The sequence below is a fragment of the Periplaneta americana genome, chromosome 5, assembly GCF_040183065.1.
Source record: "Periplaneta americana isolate PAMFEO1 chromosome 5, P.americana_PAMFEO1_priV1, whole genome shotgun sequence".
Lineage (NCBI taxonomy): Eukaryota > Metazoa > Arthropoda > Insecta > Blattodea > Blattidae > Periplaneta > Periplaneta americana.
Window position 1 is genome coordinate 16,890,255 of NC_091121.1, and position 16,015 is coordinate 16,906,269.

The window sequence follows — 16,015 nt, forward strand, 5'->3', positions numbered from 1 at the left end:
TCCCGCACTACAGCTATGGTGAAGAAGTTGCCTACTTTGTACGGCGATTCATAGACATCTGTCTGTGTGATAAACTGATAACCAGGCAGCGTATTAAGTTCCCAAACAAGTAGGAAAGATATTGGTTAGTATATCCTGGAGTTTCAGGGTTCAAACTCTAACCTTAAATGGTTATGTCAGGACACTACGAAAGGTAAAACCTAGTTCGGGAAATAATAATAATAATAATAATAATAATAATAATAATAATAATAATAATAATAATAATAATAATGAAGCATGACAATTGTAAGTGGGATTGCTTCTAGACTGAAATAGTCTGTCCTGCTACTTTTTAACCACATAAACGCACTAACACTGCAAAACTAACGCTTTACAAAATATTAGTGCTACATATGACAGGAAATATAATTAAATCGATGTTAATACTGAACTAGTATATGCACGGTGTTTCCGAGGTGGTGTTAGAAACTTTCAGGGATGATGGCGAAGGGCACATTTATCAATTTGAGATAAGGAACCCTGGTCCGGAAATGGCCGAGTCGAAAGTTACAAGCAAAAATAGTTGTATGGAAATGAAATAATTTTATTCCTCTGTACACCTTATTTATGTGTATTTATCTGTACATCTTACACACACTGTATTCATCTGACGTTGTTTACGTTGTCTACTTACAGTATTCCATTCAGTGCGCTGTCTGAGGGGTGGGGACAGGAAACTACACTAAAGCAATGAAGATAGCGTAATGTGTAACGGACATAGTCGGTCCTGATATGCACGTCTGTAGACTGCAGTGTATGTGTACTAGTTGCAGTGTCCAGTCGATCAGTCCTAGTGAAATGGAGGAGTACACGAGAGCGAAATAAGCAGACCTGATTTTCGAATACGGATGAGCCAATGGGAACAATAGACAAGCTCACAGATTGTATCGGGCTAAGTTCCCACGTAGGAGACATCCGGCCCATACCATCTTTCTATGACTGTTCCAAAGGTTAAGGGAAGGAGAGCACGTGGTGCCAAATTACAATTTCATTTCCACACAACTATTTTTGCTTATAACTTTCGATTCAGTCATTTCCGGACCATGGTTTCTTATCTCAAATTGGTACATGTGCTCTTCGCCATCATCCCTGAAAGTTTGTAACACCACCTCGGAAACACTCTGTATAATATGCAGTATTATAGAGCATAATAATAAACATGATACACATTAACTGTATTACTCTGTAAATACAATATATACAATTAATTTATCTAACAGAATCAGCTCCGTTACGGTAAACAAAAATAATAATAAATAATAGTAAACTGCCCCCCATTTAGGGTAGCCTTTACGGACTCAGTATACATATGTAAACATAGATATTAGATTTTAAAGAAGGGAAACAAAGAATAGGGCGTGAAAAATTACAATTCCTTTTAATGTGGCACCATGTGATTAATTAGGATTTGGCAGGATTTTTTTAACACAATTATCACAATGTCATCCCTCAGAGATGTTGGTAGAGCAAACTGCCGTCGAAATTCTTCGAAAAAAGCTGGTATAGTCCCTCGAGCTCCTATGAGCAAGCCGAATACCTCAACGTGAATTAAGGGGACACGCTACTGAGATTTCTAATCTCCACAATTTTGGTTGTAAGTTTTTGAAATTTTAAAATCGAATAGATGTTGATGAGTTACATGTGCACAATTATTTTCAAAATTTTATGTTGAAAAATGTACTCGGAAAAAATAAAATATAAAAAAGTGTTTATAATTTTAGTAAACAAATATCTGGGTCTCATATAAAGATAATTTCTTTCTCAAACTTTTAAAATGATGCTAAGACTACCTGCAATGAAATGGTGCATGGGTTTGTTCCTAGCCAATACAGTTCATCAGTGAAAAAAAATTAACTTTTAACATTGACCAAAATTGACGAAAACTCAGTAGCGTGTCCCCTTAAGGCATATTTCAGCTTGAAATAGTTGACTGTAGACTCATAAATCGACTTTTTCTCAAGGCGGACCTCGGCTGACTGATGACATTCTACTTCAAAACGTATCGTGAGATTATAAAATTCATTTATCTTTTACCATAACTGTCGGTAAAATTTGTTTAAGCTAAGGAAATGTTCTTCATACGTCACAAGATGTTACAGTGACACAATTATAGTAACAAAAATCAAAATACAAATTAACAGTTATTTACATTTTACACAATATATACAAAGTACAGATCAAAATGAAATACAATGTAAAATAGATTAATAAATTAAAATAATATTAACATAAAAGTCTGAATGGAAATGCACTTGCTCAGCATTAGAACCAGATCACAATGTAACCGTAACTGGTGTTTTACATAAACAACATTGACGATGGAGCGCCTGTTTTGTACTATGATTCATAGTCTGTGAATACCTGCTTACAAACTAACCTGCTTATGCATCCATGGCTAACGTTATGCATCGACGTGACGTAATAGATGTACCAGAAGAAACTACTCGATCCGCTGTACGTTTGGGAACAAAAATACGCTGCCTGCTAATGACTAACATTGGTTTAGGTCCTTAAGCTTATCGTTCATGTTCGAAATTTTTTCCGTTTACTCGAAGTCGATGTCTTTCATATGAAATGTTTCATGAGTGACGTATAAACGTGTAGCTGGTGGAATATTTTGTATGACGTTGGCGAATCTTTCATTTAAGGAATCCAGCGTTTCAGAATTTATCTGTTTCACGTAGACCCATAGCAAAAGATCAAGAGTTCTAAGCTCCGGTGAACATGGAGGCCAAGTTTCAGGACCACCTCGTCCAATCCAACGTTCTCCAAACATGTTATTTAATTTTTGGCGAACCAATAGAGCATAATGTGATATTGTTCTATCAAGCTGAAACCACATTCTTTGCCGTTCATTAAGTGGCAGTTCATGTAAAAATTCCATTACAACGCTATAAATAATGTCATCAAAGTTGTGCTGGTTGATGTGACCAGAAAGGAAGTTGTTGTTTATTGACTTTTCTGGCTTTGAGCCAGAGGCCGTTTTAGGGTCTTATACGCGCAGAACGCCCTCTCCAGTCATTGTACATAAATAATAATACAAATATATTTACATATATGACACTATGTCTGGCATAAGTGCCAGTAGGTGTGTGAGTGCAGTGATTGGTTCCTTTTATTTTGGTGTAGGCCTAATTTGTTAATTTGCGATGCTTAAGGAATGGTGAACGGGACAAGAGTTCGGGGTACAAGATATCAGTTGATAGACAACGTTAAGGTATTATATGGGGAGATTAAGAGGAAAGCAAGAAATTGGGAAGAATGGGAAATACTGGGTTTGCAGTTAAAGAACTGCTCTTGGGCAGAACACTGTGGATACATACATACTTTTTTTTTTTAGATTTTTAAGTTTCCCCTTCTGGTGGCAGAAGCGTGTGAATAGTTATGGAGACTTATGAAACAATTATATCACATTGAATACCATAATCCTATTAGTCACATCGTATAACGATCTTTATTGGTGGCTAATTTGTGTCGACCACTCCTTTTGGCGTCCAGTGCAGTGAATGTTGTCTTAAATTCATTCAGCAATTTGACCACAGTTTGATGAAATGGCTTGAAAATATCAGGATGTCTACGACGAAACTCTTCAGCAGCCTCTCGTGATTGTCTCTGGCGATCTCCACATAAAAGTAAAAGCTATACATGTTGTTCATGTGTCGGCATTGTTACTGGATTTTACCATTTCACCTGTAAAGTAACGACAATCAATTCATTCGGTACGCGAGTTTTAAGACACACGGTATTTTCATACTGAATATTTTATCTCATATCTTAAAGTCATTGGAGCACTAAAATTGTTTTTTAAAAAATCAGCATTTTTCCTATATTCACAATATTATTAAAATCCGGATCGTGTTTTGTGCTGCTCTCGCTAAGCACAAGAATTGGATTCCTTGTGGGAGGCCCCGGGCAAGATATGTGATTCCTATTAGTAACACAAATAGAAATATCCAACTGAATTGATCTTGGAGGAGTTGAGTCCGTCCGATGATTTGAAGTCTCCTCCGCATATCGAAGTAGATGCTGTCGCCATGAGCGTGTTTGTGTTGGGAAGCAGCTGTCGAGTGGGCTACGCCCCAATCCCAATGCTACAGTTGTTTCTGGAGCGCCTGGACTACGCATGTGCCTGCCCTCGAGCTGACTGGAGGCCCAAATTAATAGAAAAGAAACATCTCTACCTCGTGCTGCTTGATATGTTTGTATTAGTGGGAAGTGACGAGTGCTCTCAGAGAAGTGCGATGACCATTATGTCCTCCACAATTTTATTTATTTTGTATAATCTCATGTGAGTCAAATTTGTACAGGACATTCAATAACACTTCAAGGAACGACCTATTGACAGATAATCTACTAAGTTTTTATTTCTTAAAGCAGAAGTAGTTGTGTTTTTCCTTTTTATCTTTCTTGATTACACTCTGTTCTGTAATGATGACTATGATAAGATGAAGAAGAAGAAGAAGAACAAGGAAATGAACTGTTAATAATTTGAAATTTTTTATTTAGCTCTGAAATCTGAAGAAAATAAGATGATATTTTGAAGTAGGACGTTTAAAACTATATAAATACTTAAAGATATTGCGAACAGCCGTCGGACTGAAGCCGGATGGTCTATGGCGAGTCCTTGGCATCAACTCCTTTGATTAGATTACCCCCCTTTGGTTTGATTACCTGGTTGGGTTTTTCCGAGGTTTCCCCAAACCAAAAGGCAAATGCCGGGTAATATTTTGGCGAATCCTCGGACCTCACCTCATCTCACTACATTTCGCCAAAATATTGTAAAAAATTGCACAAAATTGTAAAAATTGTAGAAAATTACTAAATTGTAAAACTACAAAAATTTGTAAAAATTGTAATTGTAATATTTTAAATTTTGACTTGTTCCACATCTTAAAGCTTCATTGCTGATGTAAGATCTATGGAATAAAATGAATGAATGAATGAATGAACGGTAATAGGAAGAAGAATAAGAAAATGGTGATTGCTGTGACGATAATAATGAGAAGCTATTGGAAAGGTATACTTAAAACATTAATAATTATGACATTGATCTAATTTAAAAAAACATTTACCATACATACTCTAAATTTAAAATACATTGATTCACAGTGTTCTGCTCAAGGACAGACATTCACTGCAAACCCAGCATTCTCCAATCTTCCCTATTTTATCGCCTTCCTCTTAGTCTCGGCATACCTGCAGATTTGTTGGGAAACATAAATAGCTTCCCGTGCAATGTAATTATTAATTAAAGTTGCGTTACTATTTTTTTTTTTTCAAAAAGTGAAAAAAAAAGTATTAGAACTTCTAGTGGCGGCCGGATAGCTCAGTTGGTAAAGCAGCTGGCTACGGACTGGAAGGTCTGGGGTTCGAACCCGAGTGGTGACGGGATTTTTCTCGTTGCCAAACTTTCAGAACAGCACCGAGGTTCACTCAGCCTCCTATAAAATTGAGTACCGAGGGTAAAAGGCGGTCAGAGCGTGGTGCCGACCACACCACTTCATTCTAGTGCCGAGGTCATGGAAAGCATGGGGTTCTACCTCCATGCCCCCAAGTGCCTTTATGGAATGATGGATACCTTTACCTTTATTAGAACTTCTAGTATGTATTTAAAGCTCAGGAGAAAAAAAAAGGTAAAATATGTAGTTAAAACCTAAGCTATGGCAAACCAAAATGTAAGCTTCGCTGTATTTTCACGACTTTCGCATGGCTGAACAAAACAACGTCCTTTAATAGCAAACGGATGTTGTTCACCCGTCCAACGCTTTATCGTAACTAAATGCTGTAGAATGAGGAGACAGCCTCCAGATATCGAGGGTATCTGCGAATATATTGAATAAGCAGTCGTGGACAGCCGATAAGAGGTGGTCCTCTAGCTTGGGGGTTGGGCGAAGGGTTAACAACCCATCACCGTAAAAAAAACAGCTTGTTACGAAACCTAACACGTTTGAGATGGGCAGGGCGTGTAGCACGTATGGGCGAATCCAGAAATGCATATAGAGTGTTAGTTGGGAGGCCGGAGGGAAAAAGACCTTTGGGAAGGCCGAGACGTAGATGGGAAGATAATATTAAAATGGATTTGAGGGAGGTGGGATATGATGGTAGAGACTGGATTAATCTTGCTCGGGATAGGGACCAATGGCGGGCTTATGTGAGAGCGGAAATGAACCTCAGGGTTCCTTAAAAGCCAGTAAGTAAGTAAGTAAATGCTGTGGAATGAAGGCTCGATTTTTATTTCAAAAATGTGACCGGAAGCAACTTATGTTTATAATAATTTTTTACATAACGAAAACAAGAGTTTTACTTAGCCTACTGTACAAATTTCATGAGAGAATCCTTGCGAGTAGAGTATGGTCCTTGCAGGTTAAGAGGAGAGGGTAAGCTAGTAAATCAGCGCCTCTGAAGGGGCGGGCAGGGCATAGTTGCGCCACACGGTCAGATAAAATGCAGCATATAAAAAAAGAGTCCCTGTTTTGTGGGCATAGTTGCGCCCCGTTCCCATCAGGTAGAGAAAAAGGCATGGCATAGTTGCGCCCCGTTCCCTTCAGGTAGAGAAAAAGTCATAGCATAGTTGCGCCCCGATGAAATAGGTAGAGAAAAAGACAGTACGGAAACTCGAGCCTCGTAATCAACCAACCTTATTGATTTCTTATTCGATTTATATTCATTATCGTTACCGTTAAAATGAACACCATGAAGTTGGCAGTATTTTATTAACTGTTTTTCTACTGTTTATGCAGTGATTATCGATAGCCTACCGTTAAAATGAACACCATGAAGTTGGCAGTACTTTATTAACTGACATATTCAAATGAGTGAGCCGTTGGAATATGGGGCCTTAGCAGTCATGACATTTTATTAGTGATTTTCACACCGTCTGTGGCGTATAGTGAGGTTAATTTAAAATGAATGTTAAGTTTAGTGAAAAGGGTGAAGAGTTAATAATTGATAATAGTTGTAAGTTTCAATTTTCGAAACCCTATACCGTAGGGTTAAGATATCGATGTAGAAACAAAAAATGCAGTTCATTTATTGTGTGTGATCAATAAAAAAGTGTTATTTTAAATAGCAAAATTGATCATACGCTAGGCCTACCTGATTTCAATGCAGCTATCACTGTAATATTTTTAAGTTATTTATTTCATTACAGTCACTTTCGTGTGTACTATGCTCATCGGGGCGCAACTATGCCATGTCCATCCTGCTACCTGATTTCTTCGGGGCGCAACTATGCCATGTCCCTTCTGCTACCTGATTTCTTCGGGGCGCAACTATGCCATGTCCATCCTGCTACCTGATTTCTTCGGGGCGCAACTATGCCATGTCCATCCTGCTACCTGATTTCTTCGGGGCGCAACTATGCCATATCCCATCTGCTACCTGATTTCTTCGGGGCGCAACTATGCCACGTCCATCCTGCTACCTGATTTCTTCGGGGCGCAACTATGCCATGTCCCATCTGCTACCTGATTTCTTCGGGGCGCAACTATGCCATGTCCCATCTGCTACCTGATTTCTTCGGGGCGCAACAATGCCATGTCCCTTCTGCTACCTGATTTCTTCGGGGCGCAACTATGCCATGTCCCATCTGCTATCTGATTTCTTCGGGGCGCAACTATGCCATGTCCCATCTGCTACCTGTTTTCTTCGGGGCGCAACTATGCCATGTCCCATCTGCTACCTGTTTTCTTCGGGACGCAACTATGCCATGTCCATTCTGCTACCTGATTTCTTCGAGGCGCAACTATGCCATGTCCCATCTGCTACCTGATTTCTTCGGGGCGCAACAATGCCATGTCCCTTCTGCTACCTGATTTCTTCGGGGCGCAACTATGCCATGTCCCATCTGCTACCTGTTTTCTTCGGGGCGCAACTATGCCATGTCCCATCTGCTATCTGTTTTCTTCGGGGCGCAACTATGCCATGTCCCTTCTGCTGCCTGATTTCTTCGGGGCGCAACTATGCAATGTCCCATCTGCTACCTGATTTCTTCGGGGCGCAATTATGCCATGCCTAGGCCTCCCAATTGACCGCGGGGCGCAACTATGCCATATCGGAAGGGGCAGGTGGATGGGAGTGATATCATTGGTCGGCTGGGACAAATAGGACACAGTCATTGCCCAGTCGGTTCCGTCTCAGGGGTTGGTTGTAAGAGTGGGGGAAAATTCGAATGCCTTTCTCGTACAGTACTGTCAGAGAAAGCAAGAAGAAACATGATGATGATGAAGACTACGTAGAAGAAGAAGGTGTTGGAAGGCTAGATCCGTCGCTGTAGTCTACCCAGCAGTGGTGCAGCCGTCGACTAATGGAGAAATCGATGCAGCAGCAGCAGCAACAGATGTTATTAGTAAGTGGAGTGTCCACACGGCCGATACATAAATCTGAATTAGCCGGCTGCCTCTCTGACTGACGGGTTATTTCTACAAATCCAATTTATTCCGACGCCTAAAGTACACATCATCCCCAAGATTACACCGCCAGGCGCGCTGCGGGCGCTAAGCAAGATTGACTAGCGTGTGTGCTTTGTCTAGTTTTCGTGGATGGTAATTTGCGTTCACACAATTTGAATCAATCATCCGCGATGTTTTCATTTCCAGTTGCCAGACCCGACGCTGATGTTTATTGCTAGATACATGCAGTGTGGAGAGTACCTTCTGTACTAGTATTGCTTTAAAAGTGTGTCCGCCTACATCACCTCCCACTTGATTCAGTTGCATAAAATTGTATTTTCTGAACATGGCCAACTTTTATTGCAAAAAGCGAATTTGCTTACAAGTGACAATATATTTTGTACAGGGACATCATTTTATTTTTACTGGCATTTTTATTGTACCTGCATTTCTGAATGTACTTCACTCTCACCCCTTCACTAATGTCCTTGCTCCCGTCAGACACACAAACTTACGGCCGCTGTTGCTTTCGAAGTCTTCAAGCAGTGAAGTAAACACTGCAGTGTATAGTGTGTTTCATAAATATGATTGTGTTTTCTATAGAAGAAAGAACCTATATTAATAACATCGTACTAAAAATTATATTCAAGAAACGATAAATTCAATTTCAGAGAATATGCTTCAAAATGTTTTTAATAATATGCGTACTGAATTGAAGCCTGCATTGTAATGAACGGCAACCATTTTCAGCAACTTGTTTAAAAATTCAGATTAGCTTTTTTTGAATTGAGGTGGCTAGAAGCAAAGGAATGCTAGTGACATTTGTAATAACATGACTTAAGTGCATTCAGTGTAAGCAAAAGTATCTAAAAGTTTAGTGGCAAAGGGATATTTTAATCTCATCACACATTAAAATTTAAATAAAAAATTTCACCGATTTTACGAAAGCTTAAATATTTAAACCCCATTTTCTCAAAAGTAACTTAAGTGCACTTACAGCCCTTTACTTATGACCACCTCAATTTAAATGCACTCTCTATATTGTATGATAACATCAGTAACTAATATGCTAAATAAAGTAGACATTGCATAACGAACATAGCCGCCTGAAAAGTTGAGTTTTCGAAAAAAAAATGTTACTACTCTACTGTATTTTGATAAATTCCGTAAAAGTGATGGTCAAACTGAAAATCGTAATATCGTATTTACCTACAATATAAATGGATACACTACTTTTCTCTCCTCCTATACCTAGTAAAATGATTTGTTTACATATTGCACTAGTAACATCAAACTCCTGTAATGGAAGGGGGCAACAGTGTTTCCGAGTATAGCCAGGTTAATGTTAAAAATGTTGGTAAAAATAAAGTGATGTCCCTGTATATGTGTTACCGTTAAAACCTGAAATATGTCAAAACAAGTTTTTACTAGTAAAAACTAGTTTAAGGGTATATGTACGTGAACGACCACAAATATTATCAGAAAATGCATTACTGTAGTCTACCTTTTGCATAAATGCATGTTAAATCAGTGTACAATATTTCAGAATTCTATCTCTAATGGTTGTGGAGTTATGAAATAATATGTGTGAGAATTTTCAAATTTTACAAAATTTAATTTAAAATAAAAAGTGAATTATTAAAAATATTATTAGTAATCTTTTTTATACTTTTATCAGATATTTAAGTTCTAATAAGTCTTGTTATGGTACCTTGTAATTTTTGTCCAATTATGAGTTCATTTCCTTATAAAATTTTAGAAACATATAGCCTGTATTTTCTGATAATATTTGTGGTCGTTCACGTACATATACCCTTAAACAAATGTAGACAGACATTGAGTTTTCGTAACGTCTAGAATCAGTGACAGGTTAGGTTGGTTTGTTTAGGCTTTTCATAGTTCTTGTATGTACGCTTTTTGTTCATGCTTTTACTTGCTTAAACTAGAGTTTACTAGTTGAAACTGATTTTGACGGATTTCGAGTTTTGACGGTAACATATGCATCACGAAAAGTTTGAGACGAGATACTGCATATCTTCAGAATTACTTCTAAATCTTTCCTCATTCCACTTTATTATAAAAATAAATGTAAAACCACGGGCCTACCCTTAGTAAATAATATATAGGCCTATACAAAGTGAACCTATATGGTGTCATTAATTTCAGAGTGTTATTCTTTGAGATATTTCAAACAAAAAAGTGTAATACAATTTTCCTCGTTTTTTGCTTCCTTTCCGAGATAAAAATTGTTTTGTATGAAACATTTCATAGCGTGTTTTGGAAAAGCCATGATTTAACTCCCAAATATGCTCAGTCAATTTAAGAGAGTAGTGTATTATGATAATGAATGACTGAAAGAATTTTGGTTTAGTCCTTTAATTGTGCAGAAATTTGAAGAACAAAACTAAAATTCTTTGAATAATTTGTTATCATGATACAGTGTTCTCTTAAATTGACTGAGCATATTGGGAATTAAATCAATGGCTTTCCCAAAATACGTTATGAAATGTTTCTTATAAAACAATTTTTATCTCGAAAAGGAAGCAAAAACGAGCAAAATTATATTAATGTTTTTGTTTGAAATATCTCAAAGAATAACCTCCCGAAACTAATGACATTACTTTCGGTTCTTCCTGTATATATATTTTGTACTTTCCGACGATAACTGCAATATTGTTCGAGAACAGTAAACAAGATTTAGGCCTATACAGTGTACTTAAAATAATGTAACAACGAACATATTTTTATTGTTTCTTTTGCGTAAGATTAACACATTTTTGGAGTTTAGTTACACAGAATTCCATATCTGCGTTGTTTCATGTATCTCTGTTGGTGTCTTATCTATAATCAATTTCGGTCTCAGTTTTTAAGCATACCTCGTGCGATTGTTGATAGAGCATCTCTTATTATTTCACGTAGCCTAAAGCCTTACGATTTTTTCGGACGTTCTGCATACCTTCAACTTTACTTACCTCCACATAAAATAATCTATCAGAGTTAAATCTGGTGACCGAGGGGACCAAGAAACGTCAACGGTCCTTAACTTTCCGTTATTATCTCGGATTCTATGAGCGTGGCTGAGAATGACAGAAGATACTGCAGCAGTCGGAAAAGATCTTCCCACGGTCGAGTTTGTGCAACAAAACTCTGAGAAAATATATCGGGAATCTAACTGTTTTTTCTTTATGAAAGTTCTTTTTCTAGACTACCAGGTTACCACTAACTTGGAGGCATAAACATAACAGAAAATCATTTTAGGCAGGTGATTGTGAAGTTATCAAGTGGAGCTCCTGGTGTTGGTGTTGACGGTGACAGATGTACCTTGCTTCTGCGGCATTCACCTCGCTTCCCGTTGAGAGCGGCTTCATTTCCGGACTTCCTCTCGTATTCTATTCCCTAAAATCTCTTTCTTTCGACGCGGGAAAGGAGAGAGAAAGTGAGTGAGAAAGATGGAGCTGAAAATCCATACTTTTTCCATGTCTATATTATCGTTTGATTGAACGGTTATTGGCTAGTTTAGGTAACGTGAAAGTAAATCAATCTTTCTAGCAGCAAGCGCGCCGCCAACTGGAGGAATATGCAAGCTTGTACGATATACTCGTAAGTTCCGTATCTTGCGATCATTCTGCTCGATTATTTTCAAATTACATAGAAAAAATCTACCACGAGTGTTGAGTACGTATAAATAATTATTTTTACATTATTATTATTATTATTATTATTATTATTATTACTATTACTGTTACTATTATTACTATTATTAGAGAGATTTCTGTCAGATGCGTTTCCAATTCACTATGGGCTAAAGCAAGGAGATGCACTATTACCTTTACTTTTTAACTTCGCTCTTGAGTATGCCGTTAGGAAAGTCCAGGATAACAGAGAGGGTTTGCAATTGAACGGGTTACATCAGCTGCTTGTCTATGCGGATGACGTGAATATGTTAGGAGAAAATTCACAAACGATTAGGGAAAATACGGGAATTTTACTTGAAGCAAGTAAAGAGATAGGTTTGGAAGTAAATCTCGAAAAGACAAAGTATATGATTATGTCTCGTGACGAGAATATTGTACGAAATGGAAATATAAAAACTGGAAATTTATTATTTGAAGAGGTAGGAAAATTCAAATACCTGGGAGCAACAGTAACAAATATAAATGATACTCGGGAGGAAATTAAACACAGAATAAACATGGGAAATGCCTGTTATTATTCGGTTGAGAAGCTTTTATCATCCAGTCTGCTGTCGAAAATCTGAAAGTTAGAATTTATAAAACAGTTATATTACCGGTTTTTCTTTATGATTGTGAAACTTGGACTCTCACTTTGAGAGAGGAACATAGGTTAAGGGTGTTTGAGAATAAGGTGCTTAGGAAAATATTTGGAGCTAAGAGGGATGAAGTTACAGGAGAATGGAGAAAGTTACACAACACAGAACTGCACGCATTGTATTCTTCACCTGACATAATTAGGAACATTAAATACAGACGTTTGAGATGGGCAGAGCGTGTAGCACGTTTGGGCGAATCCAGAAATGCATATAGAATGTTAGTTGGGAGGCCGGAAGGAAAAAGACCTTTGAGGAGGCCGAGACGTAGATGGGAAGATAATATTAAAATGTATTTGAGGGAGGTGGGATATGATGATAGAGACTGGATTGGTCTTGCTCAGGATAGGGACCAATGGCGGGCTTATGTGAGGGCGGCTATGAACCTCTCGGTTCCTTAAAAGCCAGTAAGTAAGTATTATTGGAGAGAATGGATTTGTCCAAAAGTATTGATGAGTTTTGCTTAGCAGATGACAAGGTGAAGTACGTTAGCAAGCTGATGCTGTACCTTGACATTTTCAACTTGGAATTCTCCCTTTGAAATAAATACAGAATGCATATTTTGAAAAAAAAAATGTTTGTAAGAAGTTCCGTTACTTCTATTTGTGTGTGATGATTCTTGTATTAATCTTATAGTAATATTTTATTTATTAACAACAGGCTAACGATTTCGCCTCTTCAGGCTTCTTCAGGTTCTATAATGTTGGTCTATATTGAACACCATGATCATATAGGGTCGTATTCATAGACATTCTTAGCGCGGGCTTTCGGTGGATGATCAACGAACTAACATTTTTCGTATTCATAAATCAGTGTTAGCGATATGATATATCAATCCTGTTTAGCACGCTCGTAGCGCGGGCTAGCGAAATGTCTATGAATAGCACCCGTAATGATTTGCTGTGGTTCATATTCATCAAACTCGCACAGCATTAGTCGCAAAAGTTGTGGTTTTCTTAAGAACATTATTTTCTAAATGAAGAGTTTGCGTGTCTTGAGTTTTTTGTCACCAAACCTCTCAATCAATTTTAATTGCAATTACGTCTTACATTTTAGAAATCTGTATATCTGTAAATTCTTGAGAGTTCATATCAGAAGATATAGATTAATCCAAAGAGTAAGATAATTAGTTTCTCTACTTTTACGGTTCGAAATGGAACATTGACTAGCCTAGCCTGTCTCTGGACGTCTGTACCTGGCGTCAGTAGTTCTGTATCATGGGGCCTGAATGCTTCTTGGCATGAGGTTCGACTGCAAGAGATAGACGACGATGTTTATATAATAAAATACTCCCTCTAAAATTATGATCGCAGGGGTTGTTTCTCGCCCCTGTAATGGGGGGAAAGATGAAAGTTGAGAGCTGGAGGTCGTAAAGCAGACAGAGCATCGGGGAGTAGGCGTGGTTCGCTTGATTCGGTAAACAAGCATCCGCACATCCGTGTGCAGCCCTTCTGGGGGGACGAGGACACTTCCGATTTCTTAGATGCTGGAACCGATTTCAGTGAAATTAGGGTCGCCCACAAATTGTTTTTGCATAATATTCCTCCTCTTTCTTATTTTATAACACGCTTGGTCTCTTAAGAGTCGGACTACATTATGTATCTTCGAAGTCTTTTCCTTGCTGCACAGATACTGTCTCCAGCGAATAGGGATTATAAAGAATGGACACTTCGCGTCGGTACCTTTGATGTAGTCGGACTGATTTCAATGACCTTCAAGCCAGCTAAAGCGTCAGATTCTGCTTTCTCCCTAGAGCTGGCGCTGACATCACACCAGCTAGCAGTCGACACAGCAGAAATATAACACATATAATTAATATATCTAGGCACATTATGTACTCAAATAAAATAAATTGGATCCATAAAATAATAAATCCGTCATTAACTGTAATGTCTAGACTCTAGAGTTCCTTTATAATGAGGGTTGAGACGTTGAACCCAACAACAATTAAAATATGTAATGATTTGATAGCGCTGAAAATGGAAAAACAAAACTCTTACGAGAAGTAAAACCATATACCTATATTATATTATATACAAATATTAAACAAATTCGATACTTAATTTTATAATGTATTATATTATTTTATAATATAATTTATGATATCTGAAATATAAAATATTATTATTACAACTAGTTTGTCACTGAGAAATAAGGAAAAGCTGTTAACTTGAATTTATTTGAAGCAAAGCGTTACTGGATTATGCAATAAGGTAGGCGATGTTTGGATCCCGGGTCTCAACTCTATTCTCAATTATTATCTTAGCGTATGCTCGATTACACTAACATCTAGCGCTTGAAAGTGGAACTATACGCTTACGCACAGAGAAACAAAACACAGGAAAATTCGCTGTGTCCATTCTTTATAATCCCTATTCGCTTTTGTCTCGTTCAGATCTCACAGTCCAGTGGGGCGTCGTCCGTGATACGTGATTGTTACACACTTGTCACCTACCGTCTTACAACCCCTTGACATGGGCTTGTATTCGATGATACCAGTTTTTCTCTTTTTGGAGCTACAACGAACTTGATACTCTTAGGGCTTACATACACCTTCCACCATTAAAAATGTAGACATTTTGTTTTATAAATGTTATTCCTCAATAACCTTAGCACAGTCTACTATATACAGTCACGAAGTTTGAGTTTTGAAGGTGCTAGAAACAATAGACTGTGCCGGGACTACTTCGCATTGTCTGTAATGAGGCGATATTAGCGATCCTAGTGGTGAGCAACTATCTAATGTTTGGATATTTACTACGTATTAAGCTTCTTGACTGTATATACTAGACTGTGACCTTAGGCTCTATCTTGATGACAGTAAAATACACAATCTTTATCAATTTTCAACAGTGTTAATTAAAATTCATAAAATGCAATAAAATTTAATAAACAATACAATAGTTGTATGGACACGTGTGCTTGTCGAGCTTCTTTAATTATTAAAATCAGACATGTTTCGGGGATTGCGTCCCTGTCATCAGTGATGGTGAAGACATACCTGAAATCGCTTTGTACATTCTCCGTTCCATTACTCTTACATCGTATTTATATTATATTTCATGTTACAATTATTAGCAAAATAAATAAATAAATAAATACCTGTCCCACCTCAGTGGTAACAATATTTGTTCTGCAAGAGGAAGGTCATTTTTTTCTTTATTTATATTTAAATTTTTAAGGATTTTTTCATTGAATGTTTTATTTCTCTTAAAGATGATTCAAGATTGTGCTACAGTTTGTTGATCTTATTAAG

At 37.5% G+C, this 16,015-nt stretch overlaps 1 protein-coding gene across 1 annotated transcript in view; it reads left to right on the plus strand.

The window, feature by feature from the left end:
* The window catches only part of LOC138700573 (serine/threonine-protein kinase MARK1-like), a 185,935-nt gene that overhangs the window by 52,875 nt on the left and 117,045 nt on the right, over positions 1-16,015 (plus strand). The gene's annotated exons all lie outside the window — the stretch shown is intronic.